Source organism: Muntiacus reevesi, chromosome 11 (assembly GCF_963930625.1).
Source record: "Muntiacus reevesi chromosome 11, mMunRee1.1, whole genome shotgun sequence".
Lineage (NCBI taxonomy): Eukaryota > Metazoa > Chordata > Mammalia > Artiodactyla > Cervidae > Muntiacus > Muntiacus reevesi.
In genome coordinates, this window is record NC_089259.1 from 76655560 (window position 1) to 76668104 (window position 12545).

The 12545-nt window shown below is 37.6% G+C and overlaps 1 pseudogene; it reads left to right on the forward strand.

Annotated features, from left to right (window-relative positions):
- Positions 1-8692: 8692 nt before the first annotated feature.
- LOC136144572 (U4 spliceosomal RNA) lies at positions 8693-8815 on the forward strand (annotated as a pseudogene).
- The last annotated feature ends 3730 nt before the right edge of the window (positions 8816-12545 follow it).

Genomic DNA, 12545 nt, shown 5'->3' on the forward strand with positions numbered 1-12545 from the left:
CCCAGAGAATAAAAGCAAAATAAAATACATTAAAAATGATTAATAAAAGGAATAAATACAAGGTCAACTTTTAAAAATATGAAATAATAAAATAAATATAATAATGGTACTGAAATAGCATTTGTTTTCTTAATTTCATTAAAGAGTACATTGTCTGTGGTAAACACATAATCATGGTCATATGAAATGGCAGTAAAATTAATGAAAGAATGCTCACTGTGTCTGACTCTGCAACCCCATGAACTGAAGACTGCTAGGCTCCTCTGTCCATGGAATTTTTCAAGCAAGAAGAAGGAAATGGCAACCTACTCCAGGGTTCTTGGATTCTCCAGAGAGTCCCCATGGACAGAGGAAACTGGCAGGCTACAGTCCACAGGGTTGCAAAGAGTTGGACATGACTGAGCGACTAAGAACACAGCACACCCACCTTGCCAGTGAGTTACAGTGTGGGGGCAGGGGGAGGTGGTGGTGAGAGTATAAATTAATCATGTGGTGGATAATGGAATAAACATTCCATTTACTGAGAGATAAAAATGCCATCAGTGCTATGTAAATCTTGGATATTCTTAATATAATTCTAGAGCACAGATATTTTATTCAATATGCAGAAACTGTAGTTCATAAATACAATTATGGTGTACATTAGCTTACTTATCTACATCAGGGCATAAATCCAGTTCTACATGAATACAAATTCCATGTTCTTTCAATTATAATAGATTCTACTCTGTACTGAGGGATACTTAGTTACAGAAGAGACATTATTAAAGGATCAAAAGATAAAAGAAACACTATATATACATATATATATATATATATATATATATACACACACATATATATATATGAGCTTTTTGTGTTTAGTCTCCAAGTCATGTCCAATTCTTTTGTGACCCCATTGGCTGAGTCTACAGGCTCTTATATCCATGGTATTTCCCAGAGAGAATACTGGAGATACACAAACTACAAAAATCAAAAAGTAAAAACTGAAAAAATCTGTGGTGGGGAAGACATTCATAGGCTAAATTGTTAATTTCTTTTTTGTCTTTTAGTTTATACCTGAAGGATTTGGTGTCATGTAGACAAAGATCAGGACTGATGCATTTTGGCAAAATCAGTTATTTAGAGCCACAGCATTAAGACAGACAATGACAACGTCCATATCCGATGTCAGTCGACACGTTTCACGTGGAAAAAGTGACAATTTCACAGGAATTAGTGCAGCATAGTCTCCATGGATGTGTCTCAAATATACACCTAAGGTCATGAGATCCAAGCCATTGCGAATAGTTCGGTCACCCTGTGGTCACTATTTTTCTTAATTAGTTTTTAAGGAACACATATTCTCATTACTTTTAAAATGATTTACTACTTCCTCTTAGGAGGCACTTGCTAATAGTGATAACAAGTAGTCCAAACCTTTCCTAACCCTAGGAAATAGGTTTAAAGCATATGCCTTAAGAGATTGTGAATAATTCCTTAGAGATCATAGGTGATGTATATGAAAAGGCAGGTCTGAATTTAGTTGCATCAAACAAGGGCCATGAGCATGAAACTGATTATACTGAGATCCCTGGAAGCTGTGTTTACCTATTTCTCCCCAGCTCTCCTACCCTCTGTCACCATTTTGAATCAAGTAAAGGTCTCTACTAACTTGCTTTACAACTCTAAATGGCAATAATGATTCATACAGCCATTTTAGATGGTTTTAGTTTTTTAATTTTTTATATATTTTTTAAAATGTGGGCTATTTTAAAAGCCTTTATTAAATTTGTTACAATATCACTTCTGTTTTATGTTGGTTGGTTGTTTTGTTTTTGGCTGCAGGAATGTGAGATCTCACCTCCCTGACCAGGGGTGGAACCTGTACCTCTTGCACGGCAAGGCAAAGTCTTAACCACTGGACCACGAGGTAAGTCACTAACGTGTTTTTAAACATCTTGCTTGAATTTATCTTTTTTCTAAGAACTCACTCCATTATACCACTGTTACTTTATTTTGGCAAACATTAGGGATTTCCCACTCCTACACAAATAAATAGAAACCTCTCTATAATGCAAAATTTATACCAAGTCACTTGGTTGCTTTTATTCTGTTTTATTTTCAAATATCATTAGTATTTTTAATTTACAAAAGAAACGTCTTAACCTCCAAAACGTTCCATTGCATGAAAATATTTTGTCAATTTTATGAGATTTATTCCAGGTCCTATAATGTAAGCAAGTTATATCATCCTTTCTTAAACCATCAAGAATTGTAATAATCACCCGATTCATTGCTAATAGCATCAAATTGTTGTATAAATTTAATAATATAACAAATTAAAACAACTTAACACATAGAAATATTCAGTACTCGGTAACTTGGTAACTATAATTATTCTCCCAAATTACCTCTTTGCCTAACCCTTGTGAATATCATTGCTTATAGTAGACTTCATAATATTTGCCTTTTAATTGAGTATATGAAAGACAATCTTATTCAGAGTTTTTAAATTCCTATTCTCGGTGTTAAAAATAAACCTAAGTGTTGAGATCTAACATAGAGTTTGTGTTTCTAATTTCTTTAAGACAAGTTTAAGCTTTTCACATCCAGTGTTACATCAAGCCTAGTAGAGGATTATTGTTATCGAACAGCCTAAAATTGGTGGTGGGTTTGGGGGAACATGCTCCTGGGAGATAAGGTGAGTCAAGGAAAACTAAGAAAAGTAATTAAGGAATGTCAAGAGAAAGAGTATCTGATACAAAAATAGTCTGGCTTTCCTGCCGTGCTAGCGACTGTTGTGGAATCTGGCAAGCAAGGTCATTAATGAGGGTAATTATTATCTCCTCCTGTGTTTTAGCTATTGTTAATTTTTGAAAGTTCCTTTAGCAAGAGCTTGCCAGAAGTTGTCATGATACAGCAAACAAGGTCATTAAGCAGATACTGAGTGTTCTGAGGTAGATGCACATGGGGAATACGATTTTTAAAAAGTCAATCTTTTATTGGCTACATGAGATTGTAGACAGTCCTGAAGGTAACATAGTATTGTCCCTTTTATGTTTTACCTGGATTGATGTTCTAAAAGATCTAAAAGACTGCCAGAAATGTGGTCTAAATTAAAACATACATATTTTGCAATTCCCCCATGTTTTAAAATTGTTTGTGTTCATGGATTTGGAAGAAGTGAAGACTAGGATTGTGTGGTTTCTCATGACTTTCTGATACATTGATTTAGGTCAGTTGATGTCTAACCTAAGTATTTCCAATGTTTGGAAACAAAAATATGGCACTATTAAACATCTTAGTGTCACTTGCCTTTAATTCAGAAAAGCAATTGAATTTCATTAGACATCCTTTCTCTTCTGAATAACTACAATTCTACAGATTTTAACTAAGTGGTTTGTCATGGTAGATTCTAAGGCTCCTGTGAGCTTTACTTTAGATCATTAATTCAGAAATATACTGGTTATTGCCATATTGTTACAGCATCTTTTCTGTGTTTATCCATATGTGCATGTGTATTTTAATTTCCATTCATGGGAATTATTGCCTTATCTCTTTTGCTATATTTCTGATTTAGTCCCACATGTTTTAATCCTTGGCTATTATGTAAATAAGATACTACCTTAAGTCTTCAAATTCAAATGTAACATATGGGCAGCCAGGTGTCCCTGTCTTAGAAAAAAGCTTGAGGATTTAGGAAAATATTTTACAGAGCCAACCCCCTTGATTGTATATTTCACCCTTAAAATATGGGAATTAAGAGTGGTGCTTGCTAATTCTGTCTGAAGATGTGTAAAGCTAGTATTCCCTCCTTCTGTCCTAGAAAGAACAAGGAGAACTAAAACCAAAATGAAGCATTACTTCTATTTATTTTTTTTATTTCTTTAAGATATAACTAAGAAAAAGTTATGGCCCCCATATGAGGACTAGTTGGAAGACCCTCCAGAATGTGTGAAGAGACCAGAATATGATGAGAAAGATACCAAGAAAAGTGGGCCTGGTTGTCAAAAAAGACCCAGTCAAACAATTCTCAAAGGTTAGGTGTGAAATTCAAACCACTGATTTAAAACAGAGGGGAAAAAGGACTGGAGAGGATGACAGCAGAGAAACACTGAAATGCTGTTTGATTTCAGAAAGTGATGCTGCAGACTAATAAAGAGTTTCATTTTAAAAAATCCATATTTGTAGAATAAAATCTGCATCTGTGGAGTGAAAAGATCCAGTGTTTGAATTTAAGATAAAAATATAAGAAAATGAGAAAAAAAAAAACAAAACACCATACAGATTTTATTTCCTTTTGGGTAGAGAGACGTTAGTAAAACACTAATTTGCCCATAAGTTTTGGACTAAAAAATATAAAGTAATCAGAAAAAAAAAAAAAACCAAAATAAAAACAAAAGAACAATAAAACGAAAAAGTACCAAAGACCTGTAGCTTTATCTGATCCAAGAAAGCCTGCCTGTAAAAATCTGAGACAATAAAAGAACTAATCTAATACTTTGAATTCAAGCGTCTTCTGATTGTAAACAGAATAGAGTAGCTGATGGCAGATGGGACTTCTGCCTCAACAACAAGAAAAGATGGAATCAAAACTGGTAGATTATCTTTTGAAGCGTGCTGAATGATGCAAGGACAAGTGGAAGCAGAGAATTGCGAACCTGACCGGGAGAATCTTGTCAGGTTCGTGACCTGCAGAAATTTCACTCAGGCTGATTGATGGTGAGAGAAAGTGACCGAGCATCAGATGGTACATCCATAGCAAGAAGCCAGCAGGAAGGGGTCAGGACGACAAAACACAACAGCAAACCCCCAAGTTTTGCCAAGACCTGTGGGCTTCACACACCTGGACAGTTTTTCCCTAGGACGTTTCCAGAGACTGGATGGGCAGGATGGGGCCAGGGCAGGCTTCAGCAAGGACTGCAGACTAACAGCCCCATTAGAAAGCTTTTGAAAAGCAGACTGGAGCCCTTCTGCCGTCTGGTGAGACATGATCGGAGGTGTCTGAGGTAAGTGGTGTGCAGAACACACGAGCCTCTCTGATGGAAAACCTTTGATGGTTAAGGTCAAACCTCAGGCAGAAAGAATTGTTTCTGAGTCAATGACTGTGGTCAGCTTGACTCTAGAGATCCTTCCCAGAGAGAATCAGAAGAGAAACAGAAAACTGCACAATCTTAGTGAAAGATTTTAGCATATTTTCTCACAAGCAACAGAAGTAAAACAAAAGAGAGTCTGTAATGATATAAAAGACTTGAAATTGCAATTAATTAAGTTTACCCAAGTAACATAAGGAAATTACACCATCAACATCATGTAACACGTTTTCTTGACATACATGGGCAACATACACCAAAATTAACCATATCAGTGTCAGTAGATAAAACTGGTGAAATTTCTGAAGATTCCATTCACTCAGAGTAGATTTTCTGACTATCATAGAATTAAGTTAAAATCAATGATCAAAAGAGAATTGAAAACAGCCCCAACATTTTGGAAAACAAGCAATATGCCTCTAAATAATGCAAGTCATAGTGGAAATTATTAATAGAAAATATGTCAAACTGAATGTTAAAAATATCAGACTTACAGGAAAGCAGGTAAAACAGTGCTAGAAGTATAATTTATAACCTCAAATAAATCTATTAAAAAATAGGCCAGAAAAAATGTGTGTTTTTATCCTCTATCTCTATGGCAAACGATGAACAAGAAAAATATTTATTAAAAACATGATAATCTCTTTGAAGTCTAATAAAAGGTAAAAAGGACTATAGGGAGAGAAAGTAGAGTAATAAAACATATCAGATTTCCCCTATGGATTCCATAGAGATTAAAAAATATATGATGAACAGTTTCATGCTGCAAATTGCCAATTTGAAATTGACCAAATCACTGAAAAATACTAATTGAAAATAACACAGAAAGAAATACAGAATAAGATTACTCCTAAATGCACCTCTCATTTTGAACCAATAAGCCAGTTACAAGAAGACAAATGCTATATAGTTCCAGTTATATGAGGTATCTTAAAATACTCAAATTCATAAACATTGAAGGAGAATGGAGGTGACCAGGGGCCGAGAGAAGGCAGTATGGATAGATTTTGTTTAATGGACGCAGAGTTTCAGTTTTGCAAGATGAAAAATTTCCAGAGGTCTGTTGCTAAACAATATGAATGTATTTAGCACCGTTGAACTGTACACTTAAAAATGGTGAAAGTGATGTTTTATGTGTTTCTCACAATTAAATTAAAAAAAAAATAAACCAATATCAAGACTGTTCCACAAAAACAATATAATCCAGATTCAGATAGCTTTAAGGACAAAGACAGTAGACTTCCCAACTGAATTGTTAGGCCAACATAACTTTGATACTCACCCTTGAAAAAGATATTACAGAAGGAAAGTTAAAGATCATCTCTGTCAGGGCTATGGATGCAGACATCCAAGCTAAATACAGTGAAGTCAAACTTACTATAGTAAGAAAGGGCAGAATTTATTGAGGTTTAATCCAGGAAAGCAAGGTTTGTGTAACAATCAGCAATCAATGCACAGATTGAAATATATGCATTGCCATATGTAAAATTAGATAGCCAGTTGGCATATGCATGATGCAGGGAGTGCAAATCCAGTGCTCTGTGACAACCTAGAGGAGTGGGATGGGGTGGGAGGTGGGAGGGAGGTGCAAGAGGGAAGAGACCCAGGTGATACATACGGCTGAATCTGGCTGATATATGGCAGAGGTCAGCATAATATTATAAAGCAATTATCCACCAATTAAAAATAAATAAATTAAAAAATAATCAATAATTCATGAGATTAGCAGAAGAACCTATGATTCTCTATGTAGGTGCAGAAAAGGCTGCTCTCCTAATTTTACACCCGTGCTGTTTCCATCAGGGGAGTGTAGGCTCACTCCACCATCTCTCTCACCAAATGCAACTAATACTCTGGATGGAATGCTTAGAATGACCCTGGTCAGTCAGTGGTAGCAGAAAGTTTGTAGAGAGAAATCAGAACTCAATTGGAACTGAACTGGCAGGAGGACTCCCATTTTATTTTCCTCCAATATCCTCCAGCCTGGACTTCAAGGCATTGTGAACCCAGAACTTTTTTCTCTTTGTGAGCAGAGCTCTCCGAGAAATGATCAGTCTGGCTTGAGTAGTAGAACATGTTGGTCCAGAGTCAGAGAAAGTGGAAAATCCCTTCCTTTTCTTCTTTTTTTCTTTTTGCTTCTGATTTTTCTATAGCCTCCTCACCAGCCTGGAGGCCAGAAGGTACTCAAAATGCCAGAAGAAACAACTGCTGACACACAATTCCATATTGAGTGAAATATCCTTCAGGAATGAATGTGAAAGATATCAAGTGAAGAAAACTAGGATTATATTTTCATAGCAGAATTCTGAAAGAAATATTAAAGGCGGTTTTCCAGACTAAAGAGAAATGATGTCTGGAAGACACAAAACTTCAGAAATACGGGAAGAGCAACAGAAAATAGTAACTTTCAAATAACTGGGGGAAACTTAAATATGTATATTGCGATTCTCCTTAGAGCCACCACGAGCAAAGTTACCGGAAAACAAAGTGTTGAAAAACATAAAGAAAAACTAAAATAAACTGGGTTACTAAAAATGTGGAAATAATTTTTGAAAGTTGGAAGGAGGTGGAGGAAAGAAAAACAGAAGAGAAAAACAGCACTGGGATGACCCTGGGGGATGGGATGGGATGGGAAGGGAGGTGGGAGGGGGCTTCTGGATGAGGAACACATGTGCACCAGTGGCTGATTCATGGTGATGTTTGGCAAAAACACTACAATATTGTAAAGTAATTAGCCTCCAGTTGAAATAAATACATTAATTAAAAATATATCAGTTCAGTTCAGTTCAGTAGCTCAGCTGTGTCCGACTCTTTGTAACCCCATGGACTGCAGCATGCCAGGCCTCCCTGTCCATCACCAACTCCCAAACTTTACTCAAACTCATGTCCATTGAGTTCGGGATGCCATCCAACCATCTCGTCCTCTGTTGTCCTCTTCTCCTGCCCTCAATCTTTCCCAGGATCAGGGCCTTTTCAAATGAGTCAGCTCTTGGCATCAGGTGGCCAGAGTATTGGAGTTTCAGCTTTAGCATCAGTCCTTCCAATGAATATTCAGGACTGATCTCCTTTAGGGTAGACTAGTTGGATCTCCTTGGAGCTTAAGGGACTCTTGAGAGCCTTCTCCAACATCACAGCTCAAAACCATCAATTTCTTTGGCGCTCAGCTTTCTTTATAGTTCAACTCTCACATCCATACGTGACTACTGGAAAAAACCATAGCCTTGACGAATCTTTGTTGGCAAAATAATGTCTCTACTTTTTAATATTCTGTCTAGTTTGGTTATAACTTTTCTTCCAAGGAGCAAGAGTTTTTAATTTCATGGCTGCAGTCAGCTTTTAAACAATCCTTTTAAACATTAAGTAATTATTGAGGATTTCAAAGATCATTTGTCTAATTGAGTTAGTTACTTTGATATTCACTGTATTTGAAATTAAAATCAAGAATTTTGAAATACCTACTAATTCATTTTGAAGTATCTACCAATTCATTTTAAAGGAATAAAAGTACACATTAACATAAATAATATATTTTATGAGAATAACCATTTTTTTAAAAAGATGAAAATATTAGCATTATTTTGTATTTTGTAAATTTCCCTTAAAATTTGACTTAACTGAGCTTTGTACAGTGGCAGTATCGTAGCCAATGAGGTTTATCCGAGGCACGATTATTGCTAATTGACAAATTTGACTTAACTGAACCCAGTGGGTTTCCAGTAGACTCTTTGTGACCCCATGGACTGCAGTATGCCAGGCTCCTCTCTCTTTCACTATCTCCTGGAGTTTGCTCAAATTCTTGTCCATTCAGTACGTGATGTTATCTAGCCATCTCATCCTCTGCCATCCTCCTTCTCCTTTTGCCTTCAGTCTTTCCCAACATCAAGTACTTTTCCAATGAGTCAGCCCTTTGCATCAAGTGTCCAAAGTACTGGAGCTTCAGCTTCAGCATCAGTCCTTCCAATGAATATTCAGGGATGATTTCATTTAGGACTGACTGTTTTGTTGTCCTCCTTGGGATCTTTTAAAATTTGTTTAAAAGTCTTAGCCTTCTGGTTGTAGAAGTTATTAAAATCTTAGTCTTTTAAAATTTGTTTAGGTAGAATAAACTTTTTTATAGGAAGGTTATCTGTGTGAAGAAAAAACCCAAATAAGAAAAATAAATGACACACCTCAACTAGAGACAATTTTAACCTTTGAAATGACAGAATACTTGACATTTGAGCTAGCTAATCAGAATAAAAATAGTGACAGAGTTTATTGTTAATGAAAATATACTCCTTCAAAACTGCAAGACAAGTGATACTATCTGAATTGAAATGGAAGAAAGAAAAAAATAGGACTAGGGGGTCTTGTTTTCATGTTTGTTGTTGTTGTTGCTATTTTTTTTAACATAGCTGTTACATGTTTGAGCAAAAGGAAGGTAAAATCCACTCCAAAGAAATAAGTTTTATATTTGTCTTCTGAAAATCAAGAGTCTCCTGTACTTACTGTTTCAACTTACACAGCACGATAGCGTGGTGTGAGGTCAGTTCTTGTCGGATTGGAATTTGAGGCATATGTGTCTTCAATTATAGTAATAACTGTGATAAAATAACCATTTATATAAGAGACCTTACAATTGTGACACGAATGTTTTGAGCTTTGTTTAAAATGAATATATGCATTGGATCCCTTATGCTATTTATATCTGAACAACAGAAGAACATGTTAGTAAGCGTGCTTTGTTTTTTAGGTTCTAAGTTTGAAACGGGTAGGCTGGAAAAACATGAAGACTCTGAAGGATGACTTGGTTGTCATGGGATCCATTCTCTTTCTGTGGCTGCCCTGCTGGTGGTCAGATGCCGTGGTGGTTTAGAGCCTGAGCTCTGGTATGAGACTATTATAAAGTACATTCTCTCTTTCCTGAAGTTTTGTCATCTCTAAAATGGGCACTAGTAATTGTAGCCACTTTGTAGAGTTGCTCAGTTGCTCAATCATGTCCAACCCTTTGAGACACTGTGGCCTGTAGCCAGGTTTCTCTGTCCACAGGATTCTTCAGGCAAGAATACTGGAGTAGGCTGCCATCTCCTCCAGGGGATCTTCCCGATCCAGGGATAGAACCCTTAAAGTGAAAGTCGCTCAGTCTTGTCTGACTCGTTGCGACCCCATGGACTATACAGCGGAGAAGGCAATGGCACCCCACTCCAGTGCTCTTGCCTGGAAAATCCCATGGACGGAGGAGCCTGGCATGCTGCAGTCCATGGGGTCGCGAAGAGTCAGACGTGACTGAGTGACTTCACTTTCACTTTTCACTTTTATGCATTGGAGAAGGCAATGGCACCCCACTCCAGTGCTCTTGCCTGGAAAATCCCATGGATGGAGGAGCCTGGTGGGCTGCAGTCCATGGGGTCGTGAAGAGTCAGACATGACTGGGGGACTTCACTTTCGCTTTTATGCATTGGAGAAGGAAATGGCAACCCACTCCAGTGTTCTTGCCTGGAGAATCCCAGGGATGGGGTCGCACAGAGTCAGACACGACTGAAGTGACTTAGCAGTAGCAGGACTATACAGTCCATGGAATTCTCCAGGCCAGAATACTGGAGTGGGTAGCCTTTCCCTTCTCCAGGGGAGCTTCCCAACCCAGGGATTGAACCCAGGTCCCCCACATTGCAGGCAAATTCTTTATCAGCTGAGCCACAAGGGAAGCCCAAGAACCCTCAAACTGGAGTATAAATGACTCGTTCATTCTCAGACTTGATTCCATGGTCCCAAACCTCATTACTAAAGAATTTTAAGTTTGAGTATTTTCAAAATGTTGGTAACTATATTGATAGTTAAGTATTCTTCTGATGATTACCATACCAAGATGCAATACCTTATGGAAGTTTTCTTTTAAAAAGTCATACATTTAAGAGCAAGCGGTAATTATCATTTTGTATTTGTAACTTTAGTCCTTTCTCAAGAGAGGATCTGGGCTTCTGTTTGCACAGGGCAGAAACAAAGCAAAAAAATTTCTGGAGCACTGTGAAATTAACTGATGATAAATGAAAGCTTTCGCAAAGGATGGATCAAGGCTTTGTCCTCCTAGGACACCTTAAAATTATGAATCTACATGTAATATGTATGTTACACACACACAAACACGTCTTCATGGTTTGTTTGCTATAAATATTGATGGAGCGGTAGAAGGAGGAAATAAGGGAAGCTTTCTGAGTTCCCTCCACTTCTTTGGGGTGAAATCTCCCTTTGCTAATCCGCTTTATTCTGCTAAACTCATACCAAATCTTATACTTCTGGTTGAATTTTTTTCGGTTTTTCTGTAGCTTCTTTTGTGGTGGTCCTACGATGTAACTCTTTAAGATGTTTTGATGTAGAACTCATGTGTAATAAGCGATGATCAATCCTGTTACATCTGTCAGGATGGTGTGGGTTTTGAAGTCAAATAAAGATTGACAGGAAAAGACATGCTTTGTGTGATAGCGAGCATCTTGGCAAACATAATGATAAGCTGGCTGTATTTAGAGATCCAGGATCGTTTCCTATTCAGTGAGACCCTTCTGTGCACTCAAGAAGAATCAGTGAAACAAACATTTGGCTTCTTTGTGCTTGCCTGGGCAGTGGGATGGAAATTCTGAGGAGACCAGCGCAGACTATAAGGAAATTGATAGCTGCAGTCACCACGTTTTTGGGAAACAAAGCAGACATTTTATATTTGATCTCAGTGGAGCTGGGGATAACTGATGCTATCCACTAGGGTCTCATAGCCTGGTTTACCGTTCTCTGCGCTCTGAATTCACTTGGACAATATTCCGAGAAAAGACTGCTTCTACAGAGAATCGCAGTCCACTGGGAAAACACTCCCGCAGTAGCCCTGGGGATGTCTTTTCTATCTCACACTTCACTTCCACGCTCAGAGGAAATCCGCGTGATACTGAATCTCTTAGAAGGGGTTCGGTTCTAAAATCAGCATGGGAAGTGAAAATGTATACCATCAAGATAACGTAACCAGTGAACTGAGGCCCTCGCTCGGTGAGAGGCAGTCAGAAATGACGACTGCCTGGGGACGAGAGCGAATCTAATGTTTCCTCTCACCATCTCCCGCTTCTCTGCAGGGCTTATCGAGCTGCTGTTTATATGACACTTGATAATTTAAAAGCGCTGTCACACAGATCATTTTATATCATTTGTACACGACCTACATGTGGCATTATCATTATTTTAAAAATTAAAAAAAAAAAAAAACCCTTACCTAAAGACCTAAGTTAGGACTCACATTTCACAGTAGCTGTATTTTTTCCCCCGAATTTCTTTTCACTAATCTTTTTTTCCTTCCCTTTTTCCAGCTAGGCATGACCATGTGAACACACTCTGGCAGAGGAGCTCCGAGCTCCCGTTCACATTTGTTTGGTTCTTTTGTGTTCGTGTTCTTCACAGACCTTTAGCTCTTACCTGTCCTAGAAGGTTGATCAGTCTATCCTTCAAAGTTGACCC